Genomic DNA, 13,504 nt, shown 5'->3' with positions numbered 1-13,504 from the left:
CTTTACTTCTACTTCAAATCAAAATTTAAAAGTGCATAAGATAATGTAAATTAAAACAATGGGGACAATAGTGTTCAACAATTAGTTAATTCTTACTCAGGTGTTCTTTATTTTCATGTCCATTTGGTGGGGGGGCATAATTACTCACAATTTCACTTTTAAAGATATAATAAATAGTCTTAGATAAATGAAAAGTGTTATCATTGAGTGCCCTTCTATTTCAAATTAATTATAAGAATTTTTTTTCTTGACAGAAGAAATGAAATATATTTATGGATAAATGTCAATTTCCTTCACTCAAAGAATATACATGTTTTATCTTTGTTATTCACTCTATTTAATATTTTGATATTGAGCTTTATAAGCAAGCTCAATATAAGTTTTTGTATATAAGTAAGGCTTCCCTGGTGGCTCAGATGGTAAAGAATCTGCTTGCAATGTAGGAGCTGGGTTCAATTCCTGGGTCTGGAAGATCCCCTGGAGAAGAGAATGGCAACCCACTCCAGTATTCTTGCCTGGAGAATCCCATGGATAAAGAAGCCTGGCGGTCTACAGTCCATGCGGTTGCAAAGAGTCAAACTGGACTGAGCGTCACAGCACATGTACACACAAATTGTATATAGGTAATTTATCAAAATGAAATTTAATTCCATTCTTTCAATTAAAATAACACAAAAACTAAATATTAGTTTAAATAATTTTCTTAGAAAAACCTGTCACTGAATGGTTTTATTTACCTGCGTGCTGAAGAATCTGCCTGCAATGTGGGAGACCTGGGTTCGATCCCTGGGTTGGAAAGATCCTTTGGAGAAGGGAAAGGCTACCTGCTCCAGTATTCTGGCCTGGAGAATTCCATGGACCGTATAGTCCGTGGGGTCACAGAGAGTCAGACACGACCGAGCGACTTTCACTTTCACTTTTTTTCAAGTAGCTTCAGTCATGTCAGACTCTTTGTGACCCCACGGACTGTAGTCTGCAAGGTTCTTCTGTCCATGGAATTCTCCAGGCAGGAATACTGGAGTGGGTTGCCATGCCCTCTGACAGAGGATCTTCCCCACCCAGGGACAGAACTCATGTCCCTTACCTCTTCTGCACTGGCAGGTGAGTTCTTCTGATCTCCAACTATTATATTCTGTGTGTCTGATATGATATAGAATTTTTACCTTAAAAAAAAATTAACTCTACAAAAGGGAACATAATCATTCTTTCACTTTTTACACAATGTTATTGTGCCCTCATCCATTGTTAATTATATTTAATCATACATTTCTTCCTTAGAAGAAGAGATATCTCAAGAATGTTTCCAATAATTTTATATGAAGAGAGAATTTGACTCTTTTAAAAATATAAAACATTAGGCTATGTTAAAATTTACTGCATTTTCAGTTCTTTTTGGAACTTCTCCTGTTCTAAAAGTTTAACTCACCATTAATAAGCTTTTTGGAAAGCATTTGGAAATAACGCATGTCAGAAAACATTATCTATTACTTGTTATATTATTAAATTTCCACTTATCTCCAGCATTCAAAACTAGCCAAGGGATTGAACATTTCTGTCATTTTTTTACCTTCATTTTCAAATGATGATATAAGTAATTCTTGTCATCTTAAATACTACAGATTTAGGTGCATGTTTTTATCATCTCATATCATAGTCTACATGAGTTTTATTTATTTAGAATTTTTTATGAAATATGATAAATTTATTTTGTTGACATTAATTTTTATGGTTATGTGCTTTGTATGTAATGAAAAATGGAAGCTTTGCATATACTGAAATAAATAAAATATATTTAAAGTTCTTCATCCAGTCGTCATGAATAAGCCACATTCTTTGCATTTTATGGATGCATGCAGTGCGTATAAAGGTTATATCACAAACTAATAGAGTCTTCGTTAACCAGAACATTGTTATGCAACATCAGAAACACGTACTTCAGAAACAAACCCTAAAGACTAAACTAACAACACTTGGTGAAAATATATCTATAAAATAAGTTTACTTTTCTTCTATTTAAAAATAGTACTTCATATGATAATTTCCTCAGAAATACTATATGCTAGAAAGATCCCGATCCCAAGTTCTAGGCTAAGCTGGATTTCCCACTCCCTGTATTTTTCAAATTATGTTTCTTACCCCTTACTGCCTGACAGGTCATTTAAAAAAAAATGCTAATACCTTGGATAGAAGTGAAGAAAAAAATTTACCATACAGAATATGTACAGTTTCAACAAAGTTCTAAATATAAGAGAATAAAATTTCTGAAAGTAGATCACCGACCTATTATAACTGGGGAAAAAGATATCTGTAAAAGTGGGTTACACTAAATGAACTGAAAAGAGAGTTAGGTCAGAAGTCAGGCAGACATGGGCTTCCCCGGGTGTCTCTGGGCAAGAATCCCCCTACCAGTGCAGGAGACTCAGGGTCAGTCCCTGGGAGGGGAAGACCCCCTGGAGAAGGAAACGGCAACCCACTCCAGTGCTCCTGCCTGGGAAATCCTGAGCAAAGAGGAGACTGGTGGGCTGTGGTCTACGGTGTCTCAGAAAAGTTGGTAATGACTGAGAGACTGTGCAATGAGAAGGCAGACACAGACCTGATTCCCAACACTGTAACTTCCTAGCCTGACAATTAGCAACTTACTCTCTTTTAGCCTCATCACGGAAGAGTGAATTCCACTCTACTTGATGGTCATATTTAAAGTGTACCTGGCATATTTTAGATGTTCAGTAAATGTCAAGGTTTTAAATCTTTTGATATAGTTCATCCATATGACATTGGCACATGAATTCAGCAGATATCATATAAAAAAGCAAGACTTTACCAAAGAACTTCTGTAGGCTACAAGTCTTTGTCTCTATAAACCATCTACTTTTGAATTTGTCTGAACAAACACAGCAAACTACAGGGGACATAATAACAAATACACATAAATCAAGAATTACCAAATATTGCCATTTTGTGATTTTTTCCCTCATGTTTTCTAAATAAAAGTTACAAATTTAAAAATAACTTTCTATTTCCTACAACTCTTTTTCTTTTCTCAGAGACATCTACATCATAATTTTATATTGATATCATTCAATATACAGTTTTACATATTCACTACATATAAGCATCAGATAATGTATGGCATTGATTTGCCTGTTTTGTTTCACATAGATGCTATTAATAATTGTCCCTATTTTTCTGTTCATTTATTTTGCTATTATATAGTATTTCATTTTGATAGAAACTAGTATTAACTGAACCTTTCCAGGTTTCCTGGTAAAGTGAAAGTTGCTCAGTCATGTCCCATCCTTTGCAACCCCATGGACTATACAGTCCATGGAATTCTCCAGGCCAGAATACTAGAGTGGTTAGCCTTTCCCTTCTCCAGAGGATCTTCCCAACCCAATGGTCGAACCCACGTCTCCTGCATTCAGGCATATTCTTTACTGACTGAGCCGCCAGGGAAGTTCAAGAATACTGGAGTGGGTAGTCTATCCCTTCTCCAGTGGATCTTCCTGACCCTGAATTGAACTGGGGTCTCCTACATTGCAGTTAGACTCTTTATCAGCTGAGAAATCAGGGAAGCCAGGTTTCCCAGTAAACTAGGTGTCAATCACTGTGTTAAATATTTCATGTGTATTAATTCATTGTATCATCCTACATTGTAGAGACTTTGTACAATCCTCTACATTGTAGAAACTGTTTTTATATTTAAGTTATAATTCCTTTTATTATAAATATTGTATACATATTTTATATTATTATTATTTTATAGACAATCTAAAAGGAGCACAGAGAAGTTAAGCAACTTGTACAATGTACTAACTACTACATAGGTCATTATTAATACATGGTAGACCTGGTGTTTGAAATCAGGATGTCTGCATCCAGAGTCCATATATAAACCACATTCCCCTGTGCTCAAAATCAAAGAATAGACCGTGTGTTTGTATTTATTTTCCTACTGATGGAAAAATCAGGTATTCCTCCCCCTTTTTTTTTAACCTTCACAAACAATGTTGCAATAAGCATCTTTGAATATGTCTCCTGATTTCCATAAAAGATTTTTTCAAGACAAAAGCTCAGGTGGGTTATTTGGAAGTCTCGGTATATATACATATCCAATCCACATATGGGGCATTAAAAAGATCAAAAGGCTATAACCGACAATATTTCCTTCTAGTTAAAGACCTCTGGTTTGGGGGGTTTTGCTTGATGTGTCTGGTATTTGTTGCTCATTTTGTGTTAAGGCATACCTCAACATCAGGAGAAAATCTATGCCTGTTTAATGGACTTCTGATATCCTAATAAGAAATTGCTAGGTAAAATATTGGGGGTTCAGTTAAATTAGGATTTCTGATAAGCAATGAGTATTTTAGTATATTGCATGGGGCATACTGTACTTTGAATTATTTTTCATCTGAAATTCAAATTTATCTTAGTGTTCTTATTTTTATTTGCTAAGGCAACACTGCAAATAAGCCATTCACCGGATGGCTAATAAAAGAATTCCCCCTACTTAGTGGTAGGCTCTGAGCGGAGGTTATTGATCCAGCATCATATAATCTAAGTGTACAATAAATGGGACCACAGTGTGTCTGTCAGAACTCGTTATGCTTCACTCAAGAGGAAGGAGACAGAGATGTACATGTTTTACTCAACTTTCTCTTATCAACAGTGTCATCGGAAACCTTCCCACAGTTGTTGTATATTAGGTGCTGCAATGCCTCCCTCAGCTCAGCAAAATCTGTCATTTTTTCCTTTACAGTGGCGCAGTAACGCCTTCACACTGTGCTCCTGAGAATGTAACTAGGCGGGTCATTATCATATGCCAGCCTTGTCTCTTCTGCCTCTTCAGTCTTGTGCCCACATGCACTTCCTCTCCGTCCTGTTATGTAGAAACGTACTCTGGCACTTTAAAACTGGGTGGCAGAACACAAGAGGTGCTGTGAGTAAGCTAAATTTACATTGCATTAAATAATGAGGGATTTGCAAGTGGGAGAACACCTGATGTGATCCACCCAATACCTCATTTTAGAATAAAAAAAAAAAGTGGAATTCAATCCAAATTGAATCATCCCCCCTTGAAAATGAGACTTTCTGAATAAGCAGGAACAAAAGGACAGCCGGTAGGTCTTAGATATTGCAGCTGCCAAAGATGAAATTTCTGCTCCAGGGCATATTCATTTCACTAGTTAAGTGCTACTTGAACTAATAGCAATTTCTTAGGTGAAAAGAATTTTGATCCTTTTCTTCTTTTTCCATTATGGAGCTTTGGCATTTCATCAATTGGCATACCCTACTATATTGTGCTGAAATGTTTTGAGGGTTTCGCAGACAATATGGAGGATGCTTTTGTCTATAAAATAAACCATCAGTTCAGACTGAGGTGCTTTTTTTTTTCCCAAAAGAAGTAAAGTTGATTACTTGGCATCAGTCCCTCATCATAGATACTACTGAAGAAAAAAAGGATTGTGAAAAAACCCCAAAGGACATGAAACCCATGGAGAAATAACGATGCCTAAGTGCTGCATAGGGCAGCCAGAAGTGGAATGTTATTTCTTCTGTGAGGACCTCAGTAATAACCCATGAATGATGAGACTTATTGCAAAACGGCAAGAGTGCTATGGGAGAATTAAAAACATATATATACTACATTTTGAAGGATACCGTTTCACATGCCCATTCTCCTTCCCTTTCTTCACAGATCATTTGAGTTCTCTTTTTCATTACTCCTTGTTCCAAACAATAATAAATATTCACAGAGGGCCAAATATGTGCCAAGTACTAAAAGGTCCAGTAAGGCAAAACCCATAATGTCTGATCTCAGAAAGATCCAAATTTGATGTAAAAATATACTAAGCAACTGCAAAGCAAATGTAGAAACACCAATAATGTTGATATGCAGGGGATCCACACACAAAGGAGGAAGTAATGGTAACCACAGAGTTGACTAGGAAAAGACTCACATAGAAAGCAACATAAGTATGAAAGTTGTAATATGGGAGAAGGGTTTTGTCAGGTTAGAAGACGGGAAAGGAAATTCCAACTAAATGGGTCAGCCAAAGCAATAAGTAACAAATAATCTGATTGTTAAAAGAATTTGCCGTTTGTAAGGCTGAAACTGGAAAAATATGCTGTGGTAAGATTTTGTGCAGCCTTTTGTGCAGTCATTCAGAGAAATATGGATATTATGTGGACATAGAGAATAAGAAGCAAATGTGGGCATATAACAAAGGAATGCAATGTGATTCCATGTGTATTTTTAGTGGCACTGTGAATAAGGGGTAAGAAGAAAAGTTAGAGGGAGTTACATCAATTACAAAATCATTATAATTATCTAGTTAAAATACATGATGATAATTCAAATAAGACAGTGACCACATAGAAAATGGAAGGTAGATTCATTTGGGAAGTAGAACTGATGGATTTGGTGACAGGTTGAATGAGAAAGGTGATGGAGATGACTCTAAGATTTTGCTCTTGCATGGGGAGTATATTCTGATTCTTTAGGAAGAGATTTTGGCAGATGAGGGAGAAGATGAATGTTAACTTTTGAATCTAAAAGTGAAGCTTCCAGAATCACATCTATTCTTTGTTCAGTACATGTTTATCACAAATTTAGATTCAAATCCTTCATAGAAAAAGGGAAATGAGCTAGAATTTCATTAACTGAACATATCATGGATATTTTTTTTAGTGGTCATAATTTTAAGTTTAAAGTCTAGATAGCCTGAAAGTGTGTAAATAGTTTCAGATCATAATTACTAGACCTGTGTAGCTAATTGACAGACTTCAGTACACTAGCTTATTAGTTCTGAGTATAACTCAATAGAGTGGAACATTCAGGGGGCAGAAAGATTCTGTTCTTGAAAGACCTATTAAAGTTTTCTAACAACTTGGAACAACATATGTTTACAGAATTTCAAATCAATTAACCAATTGTTAAAGAAATGTAAGTTTCATTATGCAAAAAAGAAATCTTAATTCATTTGAACACTTACCCATGCAATTTTAAATTCCAGTGAGAATAATAATGAGACTGAAATTTTTAAAAGAAAAGTACTTTTACAAACATTATTTATTTTAAAACTATATCATCTCACATGAACCTGGCACTATTCTATAATGTTTTGTAGATTAAAAAAAAAAAGGAAAATTAACAATGCTACTGTCTCAGAAGGATGACTCGGTTTTATGAAAAGTCATGCTGCTTTTAGTAATAAGGCTAAGACACACCAAAGCTTTTCATTCTACACCACTAAATTAGACTGTAACAGCAACCTAAGACAACTCAGAACAGAAATACTTGTTGAATTCCCTTCTAAAAAGGAGTCTGATAAGATTGTGTAAAAACAATAAGACGAAGGAAGACATTCCCAGTAGAAAGAAACAGAGTAAGAGCAAGAAATAATGACCATGAAACAGGAAATATGGTTTGATATATGACATACATTTCTATTAATAAGAGACTAATATAGTCTGTGGTCATACTACAGAAAAAAAATTTAGTAACAGGTTATGATGTAACTAAATAGGAGGGGTCAGAGTTCTGTTTTTTGTTAATGTTTATGAAGATACATGTTTTCAAAAAAAATCTTATATGGATCCCTGAAAAATAAGATATATTACAGACATCTCAGTGGAAGCTGGAGCAAGGGGGTACGGTTTCATCTGCTTAATTTATCCGATTAATATGATACATGTGACAACAATAAAAGAGATTCTTATGATACAAAAATCCCTACAAAGTGAAAATGCTCTATTAAAGTAAAAATACAAAATATTTTCATCAAATATTTGTAGCTAATAAAGATACTTATTTAAAATATAAACAAATGTGAATTTATAAAAGAATAGAGCAACTACCAAAAACATAAATGAATAAAGCTATGGGAAATTTTATACAAAACATACATTCAAGAAAAAACACAACACAATTAATGAGATTCAAATTAGAGACATGTTATAATAAGATTTTCCCTATCACATTAACAACTACTAAAAAGTTATAATGCCCAATAAGGGCATGAAGAAATAAGCATTGGCATACACCCTAGGAGAAAGAATAAGTCTCTGGCTTGACAGGGTAACTGGGCAATTAACTACATTTCAAAGGCATCTGACTCTTGACCTAGTAATTCTTTAAATATTTATCACCATATATACTTTTACTGATGCATGTACAAGTTAAATCATTATATCATTGTTCTATTGTAAAATCCTAGGAACAGGATACCAGAAATTATTTTTCTTTAATTATGTACATCAAAACCATGAAATGCAAGGCTGTCTTTAGAAAGTTAAATTTATAAGTGCTTTGTTTTGGGAAATTCTCAGTGATATACATAACTGAAAACCAAAAAAGTAACCATTGTGTCTCATATTCTTCTATTTGATAATATAATTGTATAAAAAGTATAAGAAGCTGCTTATTTACACTTGTATTTTTGTATACTGGCCATCTAAACATATTGAATTTTTATCAACTAATACCTAGCTTTAAATAAGTAAAAGCAGAAATAATAAGGTATCAAGAGTATCAGCTGTTTTAAATTAATAAAAAACCAACAACTGAAATGCAGGTGAACCTACTTGAAAGCAAAACCAAAGAGAATATAGATCTTTACGCAGGCCTCATAATATAGATGGGGCTTCCCTGGTAGCTCAATAGTACAGAATCTGCCATAGCTTAGTGGTAGAGAATCTGCCTGCAATATAGAAGACCTGGGTTCGATCCCTGGGTTGGTGAAGCTCCCCATGAGGAGGGCATGGCAACCCACTCCTGTATTCTTGCCTGGAGAACCCCATGGACAGAGGAGCCTGGCAGCCTACACCCACGGGATAACAGAGTCGGACAAGACTGAAGCAACTCAGCAGGAGCCACAGCATGATATAGCTTAGAGTCCAAAGATTTCCTCTACTAAATGCTTCCAGAGCTGAGGGCAAGAGGGGTGGAAAGGAGGCAGGCAGCTCAAACGAGGCAACCAAGAGAACAAAGCTGAGGGGTTTGGTTGTTTTGGTTTTTTTGGTCCCACACAGTGTTTATCTAAGATATAACTGAACATGGAAAAAGTCCAGGAACAGCATCTAGTATAGTTGAATAAATCATCTTATCAACTTGTATAAATACATAGAGTTTAGCTCTGGTCCTTGACGTTTTCCCAGAAAGAAGAACTGAAGTAGTTTCTGTGTCGGTAAATTGACACAGATTTTGAAGTACCCTTCACCTGCCTAGAATGTTTATTAAGAATTCCATGTATTCCAACAATAATTTCCATTCACCAAGGACTTACTAATAACATCAGTGTTATTCTTCACTGAAGTAATGCTTCAGTGAATACCTGGATACGGCCTCAGGCTATGTTGGAAAGAAGTTATGGAAATTCTTCCTCTTGTTTTCAAACATTATCTTCCAGAAGAAAGTCAGCCAAGAAAGAAATTCGTTCATTCATATTCCCTCTCTCACCGTGCATTTCATCCCCCCATCTCCCTGTCAGTTTCTCTTGCTGAACTGGGGAATCCCTATTACCTGTTCCCTGCTGTGATCACTGGCTGGTTACACCAGGGCAAGTTCCACCCTTAACAGGAGACATAAAACAAGTTTGTAAATCAGGGAACTGATTCAGCTCCCAGATCTTTTTCTATTCTGAAGACCATGTGGTATCACAGAAAGAAACAGCAAGACTTCCTCTTGTTGCATCCACCAACTGATATCAATCAACTGCTGTATGTGAAATCACTTTATAAATATTAAAAGCACTGCCAATGTAAGGTAGAATTATTTGGCTCAGTAATAATAAGAATGGCTGCAATGCACTGGAGTGAGCACAGTCTTGTCCCTACTTCAGCTCTTTACAAGCCTCTGCACTATTCTGCCTTTGGCTTTATTTCTCCATAGATATGACTTTTATCTTTCACTTTTACAAACATCCATCTTTTCTCCAAAAAATGCAATCTGCTCAGAGCAGCTAACAGAGAGATTCACTATTAACAAGGGGTGGTTAGCAAGCATCACCAATAGTAGCTGAACTCTTTTGTTTAAAGGCTAATCATTTATATTTATTTTTATAGTTTCTTTACAGTCATTTTGGTGATCTAAAATCTTGTAATGGCTTCTTGCTAAGCAGACACAAGCTTGAACGAGCATCTTGGTGTTTCTGACAAATAGTTTCCACTGACATTCTTGTAAGTCAAGGGAGAGAGAAATGTAGATATCTGACTTCCAAAATTTGAAGAACTTCAATCTACTACACATTCCAGAAAGCAGTCACAGGATTAATAAATGAGACCAGCTCATTATGTGGTCAATATTAGATAATATTAAATAATATCAATATTAGATAATGGTTTTCATTTAATTATCATTCCCCCCCCATTCTGATATGTTCAAAATTGATTATCAAAACTTAACCAAAACATGAATTATCTTGCAAAGGTGACATCAAGCCAGTTAAATTCCATTTTCTTTTTTAAGGACAAAAAGATAAATACAAAAACACCCACTTTTTTTTTTTTAGCACTATAAGGACTTAGCAAAACAATTTTAGATTTAATTTCAAGAACTTGTGCTGAGGAGTTCCCATGGATTACTACCTGAACTAATTTCCAGCTTGAGATTGCCAAGCCAGGGTAACCCATAGATCCCCAACTCAAAAAAAATGTTTATTTTTTAAGACAGGAGGTTTGTCCCACAGATGGTTTTACTCCACATTGTGTTTATTTTAGAACCAAAAACGTCAATTTTCATAGAATAGTCAAGGAAAATATCATATGAATTCAACTGATTTTGATAAGTTGACACTCCATATATTACCATGAAAAAACAAGGATAAGTTAGAAAAAAGAAAAGGAAAGTTCAGCTAGAAAAAGAGAAGTCTCTACATGTCAAAAAAGAAATAAGCAGACAAAATCACATCACTCAAGAGAAGCTGACTTTTCAGGGCCAGAAACGTTTTCAATTGAAAATTGGCACTAATATTTGAGCTGAATGCCTCTTAGTGAACTAAAACTATGTGTTAGATATGCATGTGTTACATAAAGCTTCCTTCATGAAGCCCTTAATACTGCAATGTTTCCTATCTAACAGAAAATCCAGAGACACAGCATAAAAGATTAGTCTCTCTGGACATTTTAGTGGAAAAAAGAGCATGCACAGCACAGAAAAACGTCAACCTTGTGTTCAGTGGGTAGTGTATGATCCTACACCTTTCCTTTTCCCATCATGCCTTAGAGCCATGGCCCAAGTATGTGTCCCCAAGCATTCCATTTGTACTTGATCCATCCCAAAGTTTCTTGTCTTTGGAGAGGGCTTAAAACCTCCTGGGATTTAAAATAAAAACCTTTTAAAGTCTCGTATCCTATCTCTGCATTTCTAACTCTCTTCAGGTTATAAATAAGAGAGCTCACTGGGAGTACAATTAAAGTAAAAGTGGGTAATATTTTGTAAGTATATAAGAAATTTTCATAAAACTGAAGGGCAAGAATATGACTGTCCCTTAGAAAAGAATGTATCTAATAAGTAAAGTTTATAAGAAATTTAAGGAGTATTCTATCTGGCTACGTCTCTGTATCTCTGCTCTATCTTTTATGCTGTATACATTTTTTTTCCCTCAAACCAGTTCACATCATAGACAACGTATGAAACACTACGTAGGACAGACTTTACCAAGTTTTATACTATTTCTACCAAAACAAGGCTGGAAATTCTGGATTCTTGGCTATACTGCCCATAATTCACTACAGCTCATAACTTATGTGGATTAAAAATAAAATTGTGGATAAAATACAAAACCAAAAACCAAAATTAGTAATGAAGCACTCTTAAAAGTAAGACCTGTGCAGAAAAATGAAATGGAGGAGTGAAGCAGAGATTTGTGTTTCATCTTGGTTTTTCCCTTCTTATGACTTTGCCTTGAGGGGAGTCCTAGTCACAGACTATCATAGAAAAAAAAAAAAGGTAAGGCAGATGAAACTGATAGAAAGCTCATTAGCCTGGACACAGGGGTGACAGGGGCCCTTGGGCTATAGGACATACACAGTCACAGAGGGGAGCTAACCCAAGAAAGCCTTCCCCTAATTCGGTATATGAAACCTCAGGTCTTACCCACTCATGCCCTTGGCTTGCGCTTAGCAGCTCAGCTGTTTCCCACTCTTTGTAACACACTGGGCTGTCAGGCTCCTCTGTCCATGGGATTCTCCAGGCAAGAATACTGGAGAGGTTGTCATGCCATCCTCCAGGGGATCTTCCCAACCCAGGGATTGAACCCATGTCTACTGTATTCCAGGTGGATGCTTTACCCGCTGAACCATTACAGAAGGCAAGGTAGTAAAACCTAAGCGTTCTGGATTCTGGTTTGAAGCACTCCCACAAATCTGAGACTAACACCTGACACAGGCGTAATAAAGACTCATACAAACACAGTAAAGACTTAGAGAGTGAAACTAATATTTGAACCAGTGTGGATAGTGAGTGAGTGACAACTTAGCCTAAAATTGCTGGCGCTTCAGTTTACATTCCTGAGGCAAAACAAAGCTCCGAGTGATCCAGAGGAATCACATTACAGTTTTGATAATCCAGTCACAGTCCCACACTCCTTATTTCTCCTCAGTTCAAATCTCCAACACCTCTTCCCTCATCCTCCCAGTCACTTCAATGCCTGGCTGCATAAATCACTGAGGAAACAAGAGAGAAATCCCCGCCAGCTTCCAGAACAGAATGGCTTCCATACCTTATTTGTGTCACCTGCAAAGCTCATCAACAAGTCTCAGGAAATACAAGTAGAATCTGGGTCATAAAATAAAGTCTAACTTTTTTTTTTCCTTTTCCTTTTCCTGGTTCTAGCTTTGCTTGCTCATAGGATGCCACGTGCAGAGCCTCACGACGGGGCTTCACACCTGAGTTCCTGGCGTGAAACGGCTACGCCCAGGCCTCCGCTCAGCAGGGCGCGGCCGTTGCAGAGATGCCGCCCCTGGCGCTTCGGTCTCGCGAGAGGGGAGCGGGCTGCCGCTGCGCCGAGAACTCCGCCCCTTCCTCAGGCCGGAAACTGCGCTCTGTAAAGCGGCCCCGCTGCGGGGCGCATGCGCTCTAGAGCACTGGTCCCTCACGTTTTAGCACCAGGGCCCAGTTCTGAGGAAGACAGATTTTCCAAGGACACGGGAGTGCGGAGTGGTTTCAGGCTGATTCACATGCATTGCATTTACCGTGCACGTTAGCTCTGTTATTATTACCTGAGCCCCACCTCAGATCAGGCATTCAATCCACGAGTTTGGGGACCGCAGCCTAGAGCCTGAGCTCCCCTCTCTGCCCTTTCAGCAAACAACAAAGGTTTCCTTTGTTTCTGTTGCCTCTGAGGACACCAGCAGAAGGACCTTACCTGGGGACAGACTCTGGAGGGCCAGTAACACTTGCATCTACTAAGGCCCTATACTTGCCCCATTATCAGGAATAAACTGCCTGTTTTTTGTCTTTTTTATAAAGTCCTTGCCTGCCTCTGGGCACTAGCTCCCATCCTTC

At 37.0% G+C, this 13,504-nt stretch overlaps 1 long non-coding RNA gene across 1 annotated transcript in view; it reads right to left on the bottom strand.

The window, feature by feature from the left end:
* Positions 1-12,963, bottom strand: part of LOC110148376 (uncharacterized) — a 77,874-nt gene extending 64,911 nt beyond the window's left edge. Inside the window, exon 1 of the long non-coding RNA XR_002317146.2 lies at positions 12,720-12,963. This is a non-coding gene — a long non-coding RNA (uncharacterized lncRNA). The remainder of the gene's footprint in view (positions 1-12,719) is intronic.
* Positions 12,964-13,504: the final 541 nt, after the last annotated feature.

Source organism: Odocoileus virginianus, chromosome 3, assembly GCF_023699985.2.
Source record: "Odocoileus virginianus isolate 20LAN1187 ecotype Illinois chromosome 3, Ovbor_1.2, whole genome shotgun sequence".
NCBI lineage: Eukaryota > Metazoa > Chordata > Mammalia > Artiodactyla > Cervidae > Odocoileus > Odocoileus virginianus.
This window is presented reverse-complemented; position numbering and strand designations above follow the sequence as displayed.